At 40.3% G+C, this 14,488-nt stretch overlaps 1 protein-coding gene across 1 annotated transcript in view; it reads right to left on the reverse strand.

Moving 5' to 3' along the window:
- The window catches only part of CPNE4 (copine 4), a 573,815-nt gene that overhangs the window by 44,309 nt on the left and 515,018 nt on the right, over positions 1-14,488 (reverse strand). The gene's annotated exons all lie outside the window — the stretch shown is intronic.

Here is a 14,488-nt window from a genome sequence, read left to right on the forward strand (position 1 = left end):
TGGCAGCTTATGTTTAATGATTTGATCATATGAATCACATTTTATTATTTTTTTTCTGAAGGCAAAAGAGCGATGCTAAGAAAAACAAGTCAGAGGGCAAAAAGTGAGAGCTTTAATTGTACCCACATGAAAAATAGGTGAAAAACAGTGAGAGGTGAGTTACACTGGTAAAAAGCAGGCGTCCATCACACCTAAGATGCAACCTTCCAACAAGAGGGCTCCATCTAACACCACTAAGGCTAACTTCTGGGCTTGCAAGTAACACTTTGCAGTGTGATGCAGATTAAATCAGTAGCCATCCCTCTGCTTGGTCACACATCTTTAGATGAAGAGGGAGTCCCCATTTTTTCTGGGGTGGAGGTTGGATTAGGGTTTCAAGCACTTCAGATATCGCTTCTACATCTTAAACCAGGGATCTGCAGCCAGGAACCCCAGAAGTCAGATAAGATCGAGGCAGCAAGGAGACATTTACTCAGAGGTTTTCCCTGGAATATTGGTGTTCAAGGGGCAGCCTAGTTCTTTCTTGGGATGAAGACCTCAGTGGCCAGTCCTGCCTGGAAAACCTGGTTTGTAAATCTATTTTCTGACCTGTGGGATACCACACAGACCTAAAATGAAATATGCCCCGAATGAAACATAATCCCCCCCAAACTTATTCCTACTCATTTATTTTCTGTCACAGTGGATTGTATCAACATCCACCCAGTGGGAAACATCACTCAGGATGTGCACTGTGAACATCACACTGTCAAAGACTTGTCTACTGATCTCAGTTACTCACAACAGGGTTTTTTCTCTCTATTTGCCAGCCCCTCCTTACTGACCCTGACACTCACACAGTCATTACCTGGAGCCAGAAGCAAAAGAAAGCTTGACTGGCCTGGGCACAGAAAGAGAAGGAAGTGTGTTTCTGGGACCTTGCCTCTCAGGCTCCTAACTGTGCGCAGTAGTGAACACAGCCCTGGGACATCTGAGTCTGACACTTACTCAGTCTTCTATCTTGGGGGGAAGCAGATAAAAAGGCAAAGGGGCCAAAAGAGTCTTTTCAACACTCCCTTGTGTTTTACTGTGTTTCTTTTAATCTCTCCGTTAGAATATAGGAAAAGCAAGAGGGAATGTATGTAGTACTTTGGTTTGTCACCAGATCTCAAGCAAAACCACCTATCTGCCTTCTCTTAGATTTCCCGTCATGCTTTGGTTAGTTACTGCCCTCCTTCCACCTGCCACCATAACACTCAGGACGTTTGCTCTCTCTGGGGCAGAATTCCCCTGGGCGGGATGATGAGTCAGGCCCAACAGGGTTCCAGGCCTGGCCTCCTGGGGGGCAGGCACCGCTGTTTACATGGGCCCTGCTTCTTCAATTGGTGGCATTCCTCGTCATGCCAGTTGCAGAATCCTGTTTCGACCTTTCTCAGAAAGGTCCCAGAGGAAAGAAGACACAGTGAGGCAGAAAAATAAAACCACGGTCTTTCTCTCCCTGCCATGAAGCTGGCTTATGACAGCTCTGATACAGTTGACAGAGGAACATGTCATGGTGAAAAGTAAACAGATCAACTGCCCTGCAGAAAAGCTGAGACAGAGGCAGGTTCTTGGTGTGAATCAATAAGGAAACTTTGACAGATTGGTGACAGAGTGGCAGCTCAAAACTGTCTACAAGTCAGGAGGCCTTCCACATTCCCACAGCTCACAGTATAGTTTAGGTATATCATCTTAAAATGTCTGAGCTCGACAGATGGTCTTGTCAACTCCCTCATTTTACAGAGAAGGAAATTAATGGAAGAGAAAGGAAGCAACTCCTGCAAGTTCACCCAGTGCAGACGAAAGTCCAGGTTTCCTGCCTACCTAATTCCCCCCGCCAACCACAAAACAGCAAATTATAATAATTACAACATATATAGTGCTTACTATGTACCAGAAACTGTTCTGAACACTTTACATATGTAAATTCACTTAATACCCAGAATAATTTTTCATTATGCTCATTTTACAGATGAGGAAACTGAGACACAGAGAGGTGAAGTAAGTTTTCCAACACCACACAGTTAACAATAGGTAATCTTTGAACTAAAAGAAGTTAAACTTTGGAGCTTTTCCTAAATGATCATCTCTTATGAACCCAGGCCATTTGTGTTTATGGTCTCTAATCCTGTATGATAACCCTGAAATGACAATATTATTATTGCCATTCACAGGTATCAGTCACAGGCTTAGAGAGGTCAAGTGACTTGACTAGACATCTAGAAAGTGACAAAAATGGATTTTATTTCTTTTTCTTGTCTAATTGCTCTGACTAGGACTTTCAGCACTATGTTGAAAAGAAGTGGCAAGAGAGGGCATTCTTTTCTTATTCCTAATCTTAGAGAAAAAGCTTTAACATTTTCACCATTGAGTAATATATTAGCTGTGGACTTGTCATGTATGGCCTTTATTATGTTGAGGTAATTCCTAGTTTGTTGAGCATTTTTATCATGAAAAAGTGTTGAATTTTGTCAACACAGAATTGCTAAAGCAATCTTGAGAAAAAGAACAAAGCTGAAGACATCACTTCAAAATATATTACAAAGCCACAGGAATTAAAACATCATGGTACTCCCATAAAGACAGATCTATAGGCCAATGGAACAGAATACATAGCCCAGAAATAACCATACATATATGGTCAATTGATATTTGACAAGGGTGCCAAGAATATACAATGGGGAAAAGGGAGTCTCTTCAACAAATGATGTTGGGAAAACTGAATATCCACACGCAAAAAAATGAAATTGGATCCCTACCTTACACCATACACAAAAATCAACTCAAAATGGATAGAAGACTTAAACATAAGACTTGAAACTGTAAAACAGTTAGAAAAAAAACACAGGGGAAAATATTCTTGACATTCATCTTGGCGATGATTTCTTGGATATGATACTAAAAGCACAAGCAACAAACGCAAAAATAGACAAGTGGGACTATATCAAACTCCTACAGGAGCTATAAAAATCTGCTGCACAGCAGAGGAAACCATCAATAAAATGAAAAGGCATCCTACAGAATGGGAGAAAATATTTGCAAACTGTATATCTGATAAGGGATTAATTTCCAAAATGTATAAGGAACTCTTACAACTCAATAGCAAAAAAACCCCCAATAACCTGATTAAAAAATGGTCAAAGGACTTGAACAGATGTTTCTCCAAAAAAGATATACAAATGGCTAACAGGTATATGAAAAGATGCTCAACATCATTAATTATCAGGAAATGAAAAATCAAAATGACAATGAGATATCACCTCATATCTATTAGGATGACAATTATTAAAAAAACACAAAAGATAACAATTGTTGGCAAAGATATGGAGAAATTGGAGGCCTTGTAACCGTTGGTGGGAATATAAAACAGTGCAGCAGCTATGGAAAACAGTATAGTGGTTTCTCAAAAAATTAAAAATAGAACTACTATATGATCCAGCAATCTCATTTTTGGGTATACATCCAAAGAACTGAAGTCAGGATATCGAAGAGATATCTTCATTCCCATGTTAACTTCAGCAGCATTATTCACAATAGCCAAGATATGAAAATAATCCAAGTGTATGACTAAAGAAAATGTGGTATATACATACAATAGAATATTATTCAGCCTTAAAGAAGAAAATCTTGCCATTTGTGACTTGGATGGACATTATGCTAACTGAAATAAGCCAGTCACTGATGGACAACTAGTGCCTGATTCCACTTTTATGAGGCATCTATAACAGTCAAACTCATAGAGGCAGAGAATACAATAGAGGTTGCTGAGGGGTGGAGGCATTGGGGTCTTGTTGTTCAATGAGTGTAAGGTTTCAGTCACGCAAGATGAGTAAGTTCTAGAGACCTGCTGTACAACATTGTGCCTATAGTTTGTAATATGGTGTTGTGCACTTCAAAACCTGTTAATAGTGTAGATCTCATGTTATGTGTTTTTATCGCAAAACAAGTCAAAAGGACATAAGGAAATGTTGGAACGTGTGGGATCTGTTACCTTGATTCTGGTGATGGTTTCACAGGTTCAAACTCATATGCATATGAGTTTGCATATGTTTGCATATGTCCAAACTCATCAAATTATATGCATTAAATATGTACAGTTCTTTATGTATCAATTAAATAAAGCTGTTAAGAAATCTAAAAGTAAAGGAGATTTCCTTAATAATCTGGGTAGGTCTGACACAATCCATTGAAAGCCTTAAGAGCAGAATGAGGCTTCCCTGAAGAAGGAGAAATTTTGCCTTTGGACCATAACTTAACTTCAGTTAGCCTGAGAGTTCCAGCCTGCCTTTCCTGAGGGTATGCTCTAGGGATTTCAGACTTGTCCAGCCAGCCCGCAAAACAGCATAAGCTAATTCCTTGCAATAAATCTCTTAATGTCTATCTTCCACTGGTTCTGTTTCTCCGGTTAACCCTGGCTGACGTACCTTCCCTAATCTTCTCCCTTGGCATTCATACCTTCATATTAAGAAGTGAGTTTTCAGTGACCATTGGTCTTCTCATACTGATATGCCAAAGTTTATTGAGCACTTACTTTGTCCCGGGCATTGTTCTAAGCCCTTGACATGCTCTGATAGTTAATCTTCACAGCAACCCCATCAGTGGGACACTATTATTGTTATCTCCACGTTACAGATGAGGAAACTGAGACACAGAGAGGTGAATGATCTCCTGCTATTATGGAATATTTTGGGTTTTAAAGTACAATTGGCTTTAACATCAGAGTTCTCGGGATCTGAATGTGATCCAGGTCCTGGAAGGCCAGGGTGAGCTACCCAAACTGTGGTTATAAAATTACATAACTGCGGCTCATCACTGCAGAATTCTCATGTTTAAAGGAAATCTATTCTTCCCTTGCCTTTTAAATTTTTATATATGTTTTAACACTGTAACCTGTCATTTGTCCAGGTGAAGTAGGGTTCACTGTCCACTTTCTCTTGTCTCCTTGGTTACACCACCCCCAAAGCTTCCATTGCAATCTGTTTACATCTGCTTTAACGTGTCTCCAGCTATGTGGTCACCACTGGTCTCTATCCAATACTTGAAGGAAACTTGAGTACTCAGCTTTCTATCAGGGTTGAGCACAGTTCTTGGGCACAAGTAAGAACTCAGATAAATCTGTGATGAGTTCATGAAAAAGGTCTTTCTTCTTAAGTTGAGTGGATGGCAGTCCTCAGATTGGCCCTGTTTCCACACTGCAAAGGGAGGGTACTGCAATCAACTGGTTAATTTTTATTAAAGGAGATGATCAAACTCGGTAATATGTTTTGTTGGTGGTAGATATAGGCACAGGCAAAGGATTGTCTGCATGGGATTATGGACACGGTTTAATTGTTGTAGACACAGGGGCCAGGGCCTGGGAAGCAGCAGGCAGAGTTCTGTCCTTGCTCTGCAGATAGCACTGTGAGACCTTAGGGTGTCTTCTCAGTATCTCTGTGCTTCAGTTTCCTTCTCTATGAAATGGGTGTCTGGGGAATGGGAGCTGGAGTGAGTGCTCTCTGAGGTCCTTTCAGATCCAGAATTCCCTAGTTACATGGCATTGCATCTTTATTCCTTTTTCAACTTTATGTTCCAAAGTCTGAGATAATTATATTAAAGTCATAAAATTCTTAATTATTTATCAATACCTGATAATGTAACACTACTCCCTTTCTTTTCTTTTTTTTAAATTAATTTTTATTGGAGCATAGTTGCTTTACAATGTGTTAGTTTCTACTGTACAGCAAAGTGAATCAGCTATACATATACATGTATCTCCTCTTTTTTTGGATTTCCTTCCCATTTAGGTCATCACAGAGCATTGAGTAGAGTTCCCTAAGTATACATAGGCTCTAATTAGTTATTTATTTTATACATAGTATCAATAATGTATATATGTCAATCCTAATATCCCAATTCATCCCACCCACCCCTCCCTCCTTGGTGTCCATACACTATGTCTGTGTCTCTATTTCTGCTTTGCCAATAAGATCACCTATACCATTTTTCTAGATTCCACATATATGTGTTAATATATGATATTTGTTTTTCTCTTTCTGACTTATTTCACCCTGTATGACAGTCTCTATGTCCATCCATGTCTCTACAAATGACCCAATTTCATTCCTTTTTACAGCTGAGTAATATTCCATTGTGTATATGTACCATATCCTCTTTATCCATTCCTCTGTTGATGGACATTTAGGTTGCTTCTATGTCCTGGCTATTGTAAATAGTGCTGCAATGAACATTGGGATGCCTGTGTCTTTTTGAATTATGGTTCTCTCTGGGTATATGCCCAGTAGTGCAATTGTTGGGTCATATGGTAGTTGTATTTTTAGTTTTTTAAGCAACCTCCATACTGTTCTCCATAGTGGCTGTATCAATTTACATTCCCACCAACAGTGCAAGAGGGTTCCCTTTTCTCTACACCCTCTCCAGCGTTTATTGTTTGTAGATTTTTTAACGATGGCCATTTTGACTGGTGTGAGGTGATACCTCATTGTAGTTTTGATTTGCATTTCTCTAATAATTAATGATGTTGCATTTCTATTCACTACTCTCCCTGTTAAAGGAGATAATAATAGTGATTTGCATTTCTCTAACAATTAGTGATGTTGTTTAATCTTTTCATGTGTTTGTTGGCCATCTGTATGTCTTCTTTGGAGAAATGTCTATTTAGGCCTTCTACCCATTTTTTGATTGGGTTGTTTTTTTTTTGATATGGAGCTGCATGAGCTGTTTGTATATTTTGGAGATTAATCCTTTGTCAGTTGCTTCATTTGCAAATATTTTCTCCCGTTCTGAGCGTTGTCTTTTCTATGGTCACCTAATCTATGACAAAGGAGGCAAGACTATACAATGAAGAAAAGAGCCTCTTAAATAAGTGGTGCTGGGAAACCTGTTCAGCTACATGTAAAAGAATGAAATTAGAACACTCCCTAATACTATACACAAAAAATAAACTCAAAATGGATTAAAGACCTGAATGTCAGGCCAGACACTATAAAACTCTTAGAAGAAATATAGGCAGAACACTCTTTGACATAAAACGTGAGATCTTTTTTGACCCACCTCCTAGAGTAACAAAAATAAAAGCAAAAATAAACAAATGGGACATAATTAAGCTTAAAGGCTTTTTGCACAGCAAAGGAAACCATAAACAAGACAAAAGGACAATTTTTTCTTTCACTAGGTATATTTATATCCCTTGGACAACTGAAAGTCAGTTGTTCATCTTCTCATGGTGATTCTCACAAGAGCACCATGAGATGGCAGGTCCATTTTCACAGATGGTGATCCTAAAATTCAATAGAGCAACTGAAGGTGGCTTATTCCCAAGCACAGAGCTAGCAAGAGTTGAATTAGGCTGTGGACCTGGATTTATTTCTCTATACTCAGGACCCTTTTCATTATACCACATAGCTTCATAACATACTCATGCCATGTGCCTTTTCAATGGCAGGCCATTTTTCTTTTTCTTTTTTTTTAACTAACCAACTAAATCATGGATATCTGACCTCTCCCAGGGAAGAATATATTTATATACATCTTTAACGTTCTTTTTGATAATAAGCACTCTAAGATTATCCAGAATGATTAATCTAGGTGGGGCCTTACTGAGCTCATTTAAAGGTAGAATTTTAAATTGAAACCATCAAAATTAAATGCTAACAGAATAAGTAACATAGGAACCAAACTGTGTTCTAACATCACTTAGTCTAGACCAGTCTCCTAACTGCAGCTTTTGGGAAATCAGGCAATCTGATTTCTATCATTTTAAGGAGTTTTAGGCAAATACATAAAATTATATTTCAGGATAGCTATGATTAGGGATTTGGGACAATTTCATTCATAATTTAGTACTCGGAATGGCTTCTTTTTTGTTAAAATTTAATGACAACCCTTAACACAAAATCGGTTTAATGGTTTACACAGGACTATAAACATCTAAAAAAGAGTATTAAATGTATATTTTCTTATCTGGTGGTTGTGACTTGAGCACAGGCAGACCTTGGTAGAGTGTGTCCATGGGAAGAGGGTCCACGCCCCTTTGATTATTTTCTCATCACTTGATTGCTTTTACTCACTGCAGACTTGGCAATAACCTTCAGACATCACCGCAGCTAGTTGGATGGGAATTAAAAGTAGCTCCCCCATTTGTAACATGAACACTCTGATTTGGACCTCTGAGGTTTGGCAGAGCAGGATGCCACAGGGAGTGAAGACAGAAATCTTCACAGTAGAGCAGGGACGAAGCTGGACCCTGAGAGATGGGCATATGCAGCATCCAGATGGAGGGGAGAGTTTCTCAAATAAACAAAATGTAGGTACAGCTCCAGAAATGGTGGGCAGGGCTGGGGCCTCAGCCATGTGCATCTCTGGCAGTCATCTTTGCTGTGCTGGTGGGCAGGACTAGCAGACATCTGTCTGTATGAGAGCCTGAGTATCTTCTGGGGACTCAACCTAAGGTGAGGAGAGAGTGGGGCAACAAGATGGGCCCAAGAACAAAGAACCACATCTTAGAGGAGTGGGGCAAGGCTGAGTAGAGTCTGGTGACAAATGCTCAGAATTTTCCACAGGTCTAAACCCTATGGATTCATGTCTGAGTTCTGGGGAGGGAGCTGTAAGTAGAAAAGTAGCTTGAAAGAAAAGTTTTCACAAAATAGCAGGGTCTTATGTAGGTCAGGAGAACAGAGGGGTTAGATGCACTAAGAGGCCCAGATTTAAGCATCCCGAGGGCTCAGTGTTTCTCCATGTAGGGGAGGTGTTGCTCGGGGCTGAGGGCAGAAGGGGTGGGTGCTCTGTGCTCATCCTGGGGGTGCCCCACCTTCATCATCAGCGCCCTATGTCCAGACTGGTAGGGCTCCTTCTAATCCTGAAACTCAGACCAGGTGCTCAGTGGGAGAAGCATCCCAAAGCACGAGTTCCCCTTGCAGACTTGGGTCAGCACCATTTACCTCACTCTGCTCCTTACATCTTTTTTTTTTTCTAAATGATGGGGACTTTTTACTGTAAAAGGCAAACTGAAGTTTACTGAACGTTTGTTCCTATATGCCTAACAATATGGTTTTTTTTTTCATTTAATCAACTTTGTTGAAGTATAAATCATATACACAATAAAATTTCATGATATTACCCACAAGCTTCTGGCTTGGGTGATGCAGTGTACCATTCACCTGGGTAGGAATCACAGGAAGAATAGGCTTGAGGCCCAAGGGATAGTTTAGTATTTGGTCATGTCAAATGTTGAATCCCACATTCTTGACCTCTAATAAACACCGTGAATCTCCCGACTCATGACAGGTAATCATTGTTTCTTCTAGAAAAATTCCTGTGTCTTTATTCCTAAATGAGCCATGCTGCTCGTGGTTTATTGATTGCTGTAATTTGATGCCTGGAGGCAAACTCCATTGGTCCCTGAGGAGGAAAAGGTGCTTGAAGACCGGAAAAGAACAGATGACTCGATTCGTATGGCTTAATCAGTCTGAAAACCACAAAATGGCAACGTGGGTCTCGCAGCAGCCAGGAGGGAGCCCCGGTGCAGCCAGGCAGCTTGATTACAGTGTGTTTCCGACATAAGCTCATTTACTTGCTTCTCTTGTTTAATTATTGCCCATGGAACCATCATAGGTGTTCAAGACTTGGAGGTTTTAAAACAAGGGAACAAAACAGATCCTAAAAGCATAGAGAAATGAGCCATTCCTAACCAATCGCATGAAATAATTTATGGAAAACAGATTTGTTGCTGCCACGCCCAAGCCAATTCTGGGAGTTTAAACTGGACTAATCCTCTATCCACAGACAGTATAAAATAACTGAGGCATTCCAGTCAGAGTCACAAACATTGTTCTGGATCCTCCTGCCTCATCACCACCACTGACTGGTCCCTGCTCCGTTCCCGGGTTTACAATGTTTCTTTGGCTTGCTGGGGCATCCAGGTTATCCTTTGGGCACCAGGGGACCTTGCATGCTCATGCTCTTCAGGGTCTGGCTACCCTCTCACTCATGTCTCTTGTGGGCAGACATCACTTCTGACCCTGGTCTGGATTCTGAGTCTTCATCCAGGAACTGGCTTCTGACTGAAGTCTTGTGTAGATTTACCTCAGCCACCCTTGAAACCAAGCTTCCGGTAGTCCAATACTTTTTATTAATTTCATTTAGTTCCTTGTGATGGGGTCCCTCTGTCACTCAGCCTTTCTACATACAACTAGCCCTTCCTGGTCAATCTATACCTCCCTGAGCTATGCTGCCTACTTAGCGAGTGTGAGGAAGAGTCTACAATTCCTACATGAAACAAGAAAACCAAACAACTGTACTAAGTTGTTAGCCTAAAATTGCTACTGGTGAAACTCTCCTTGTCAGAGAGAATAATTTCTCCTCTTCTAAACAATAATTATTATAGACAGACTTTTGAGTCGAACACTTTCCTGCGAGATAGGAGGGCTTGGTTCTGAGTCATCCAGGAAGATACCCTATTCTTTTCATCTGGATGGAGTCAGACACACATTTTCAAGATGGACAAGCAGAGAGCTGAGATTTTGACAGTATAAAGCAGGGGCACTGACCTAGCTTATCAGACTTATTACCCAAGTAATTGAACCTTTCTTCTCATTCCATTTCTATCACTATACAGAGCAATAGCTTTATTTGTCTCTGGGGAGATGACACAGACCTTCTTTACCCATGGATGGGTGTAAACCCATCCATTCACTGATAGGAAGGCCCTCCTAGTAACAGGCTCATCAATAACTATTTTAAAAGGCAGCAAAAGTAGTGGAAAATAATTAGAATTTTTTTCTGGCTTTCATAATAGTCAATGTATTTTCAATGGTGGTTTATGATAAATGGACCCGAGTTTCCATCTAAATTGCATTCTCCACATCAAGGTTATCATTTTAAAGGGCAGAAATCAAAATCAATATGGTAGCAAAGCATTTTAAAAGTTAATTTCATAGAGCACCAGGTTTATGGGAGGTTAATAGGGTATTAATAAAAAATAAAAAAGGGCTGAATTCTCAAATAAGCTTGGGTTACCCTGAGATAATAGAAGTTAAACAGTTTTCTCTATTGCAGACTTTGAAATGCCAACGTGAGGCCAACCAGCCATCAAGGGCACAAAATTTAATGAGGCATTTGTTCTTAGGGCACCACAAGCACAGGGTTGCCACTTGTGTAAAGCTGAGAGTGACAGCTTCCTTAAATTTTGTGCCAATACTCCTTTTGCCTTCCCCTACTCCAGGTCCTGCTAATGTGTATTGTGAATAATTTCCAAGATTAGGGCATAATACACAGTATATAATACACAGCTTACTTGGTCAAGGAACTTGGCTGTGTATTTGTAGAGTGAGTGGAAAAGAAGGATGCCCTAGGCAGGTGGACAGTACATTCTGGAGAAGTTGTGCTTGGATGCAAATTCTTTCTCCTGAATCCATCTTATTTTTCTGTTTTGGCAAGTTTTATGGTGAGCTCACATTTTCCTTAAGCTCTGTGTCAGTGATACAAAAATCCCTGTTTCCTTATGATCAGCATTTATCAGGGGATTTTTAAAAAAACTAAAAAACAAAATATGTTTGTTCCTCCTTTATTGATGGATTCATTGCCTGTATCAGTATGAATGATGCCTTGGCAAAAATGGGAGCAGAATAGCCCATTATGCTAAGGAATATAAATTATCTTTGATGGAGAAGATCCCTGTTCATCAATACTGATGTAGCTGTGTCATCAATTTAATAGCTGAACACTCAGGACCATTAAACCTAGCACTGTTTGCCATACCATTATTTATAATAGTGCCCAAGAGTAACATGTAATTAACTACATGACTGACTGACAAAGCAAACTGCAGGGTGATCAATCATATTGTATAAACACTTGTCACCAGGCTACATGCGGGATGAGAAGGTTGACTTGTGATGTTTCAGTGCTACCCTGTCTAGACTGTTGCTCTGGGCTGGTGTGAGGCCCACCACTGATGGGGACTTTATTCTCAGATCCAGATTTAAAGTTGGTGGCTGTACCTTGATATTCAGTCTCATCTTGCCATCTAGCTTGATCTTTGGGAGGGTGACCAATATGAAGAATCTGTCAGTTCCTCTTTATCTAGAATGGCTTCCTCTTTTTAGGTCCCCCCAGACTCATGATTTTTTCCTTTGCCTAGTCCCTACTTTCACTAAGTTTTCCTACTGCCACTTGCCTTTAAAGCAATCAATTTCCCCTCTTCTTCAGGTTTCCCCTCACTACAGCTATTTTGTAACTTGTCCTCCTCTTTGAGCTGATCAGGAATGACTTCACCACAAGCAAGGGGAGACGAGGCATGGTCAGATTTTCCCTCTCATGCAGGGACTGTTTTGTAAAGTTTACTGTCAACCCACAGGGTTAGCCTTCTACCTGTGACAGCTACTTGTAACTTCAGAAACTCCAGGTCCCGTGTGGCCAAGTGGAAGACTGAGACTGTTATGGAGATTCATTCCAGAGAGAAAAATTGCTGATGGAAAGATATGCCTCCCCCATCAGCATGAGTTTCTTCTGTGTGAATACTGAGGCTAATATGCAAGAGTCTAACACAGCTGCCTATAGAAATTGGACCCTGTTCTTAGGTGGGGTCTTCCCTGAAATGGGGAGGCATTATTTCAAGTATCAACATAGAGGAAGAGTAAGGTCCTTAGGGTGGAGAAAGAGAGAATTCTGTACCTCTGTCTTGGTATCTCTTTCTTAGGTCTAGACCAGGATGCCAGATACCTGGCACAGGCATAGTCATTCCCCCACTACTTCTTGTCCATCCTCTTATCTTTGCCCATTGCAGACATCACCAGTCAATCATACTTTCGTCACTTAGACTCCTCCTCAATCCAACATCCCAGGCAGTCATTATTTATTGTTCAGAGTTGGAATATAAGATTCAAACCTGTTTCCTACTGTCAGTCTCAATCTGATGAGTCAGGATGCATGTTTGTAGGGTGAGTGCTAGGAGGAAAAGAACTACGTGAATGTCACTGCCTTACCCATTGGGGCAGGGAAGGGATATAAGCCCTGAAGAGTGAGCATTATCTTATAAACCACATCATTTTCACTTAAGAGTACTCCCTGGGTTTACTTTCTATTTGTTCTTACCTGTCTGTTAGCAACATTTGGTTTGAGTAATTTGGCTTTGTCATAGCTAGACCTCACAGCACTCAGAGGAGAACCATATGTCCATGGTTGGGTCAGAGTTAAGTGGGAAGCAGGTTACCTTGAGACTGCTAATTAATAAACACTCCTAGGAAGCCTAGGTCCCATAGTTCAGCTGCTTTTTCTTACTCTGAGATTCTTCCCCCTACTGACAACTTTAGTGATCCTGAGTGCTCTATTTTATTTTAAAAGGTAGCTTTCATTTTTGCCACCTTGCCAAGACTGTCAAGAATCATAATGAGGTGGCAAAAAATTATTTCATTAACAGAAATTACCATCCCATCCATTTTCTTCCCACCTCTCCTAGTCACAAAGTCATGTGTTTTCCATGACGAGTCCTTCTAATTTTATGTCACTAAAGCCACATATTCAGGTAGCAAATCTCAAAGTTTCCTGATGACTCAAGCCCCAACATCCCATGGGTATAATATTGATGATGATGATTTCCCTGGTATGAGTTTCTAAGAGAGCCACAGGAAACGTCTTCTTATCCTTCTGTCCTTACTTAGAAGCTTCAATTTTTTTAACATCTTTATTGGAGTATAATTGCTTTACAATGTTGTGTTAGTTTCTGCTGTATAACAAAGTGGATCAGCTATACATATACATATATATCCCCATATCCCCTCCCTCTTGTGTCTCCCTTCCACCCTCCGTATCCCACCTCTCTAGGTGGCCACAAAGCACCTAGCTGATCTCTCTGTGCTATGCAGCTGAGAAGCTTAACCTTTAAGATGCTCTCTGGAGCTTTGATCTATGAAGAGCTGAACAAATTGGCAAACATGGAGTTTGTAATATCTTATTTTTCATATTTCCAACAGTTACCTTGGCAAGCAGGTATGTGCTCTATAAACCTAAGTACTGACTTGACATATGGATCAAAAAAGAGTTTGTTAGCAACCTGCAGGCAGCTGCTCTTGGAGGATTCAGCTTGGCATGTAATCTAATTCAGCTGAAAGATGTGGACATATAATAACTACTACACAGACCATCATTCTCCTCTGTGTCTCTCTGGTCACGTACAAATCATTCATTTGGCAGGTTCTTTGTAATTCCACTAATTAAGGGAAAACTATTGGTCTTTTTGGCCCTAAGTCAGGATTCTACAAAATTTTTCTTCAAAACCCAAACATCATCCCAACCAAAAGCAGGGGGTAGAATTAAGGTACAGATTTAATATTTATTTTTAAACTTTTAATTGGCATTTGACCTGGTGGCTGGCCTGGCATTTGTTGGGATTCACTCCAGCCCAGCATGGAGAAACATGAATCCACTTTTGTTCAAGCAAGTTGTCTTTGGGATTTTATTGGTTTCATAACCCAGG

The sequence above is a fragment of the Aethalodelphis obliquidens genome, unplaced genomic scaffold (assembly GCF_003676395.1).
Source record: "Aethalodelphis obliquidens isolate GAN/ISIS:26980383/991018 unplaced genomic scaffold, ASM367639v1 scaffold56, whole genome shotgun sequence".
Classification (NCBI taxonomy): Eukaryota; Metazoa; Chordata; class Mammalia; order Artiodactyla; family Delphinidae; genus Aethalodelphis; species Aethalodelphis obliquidens.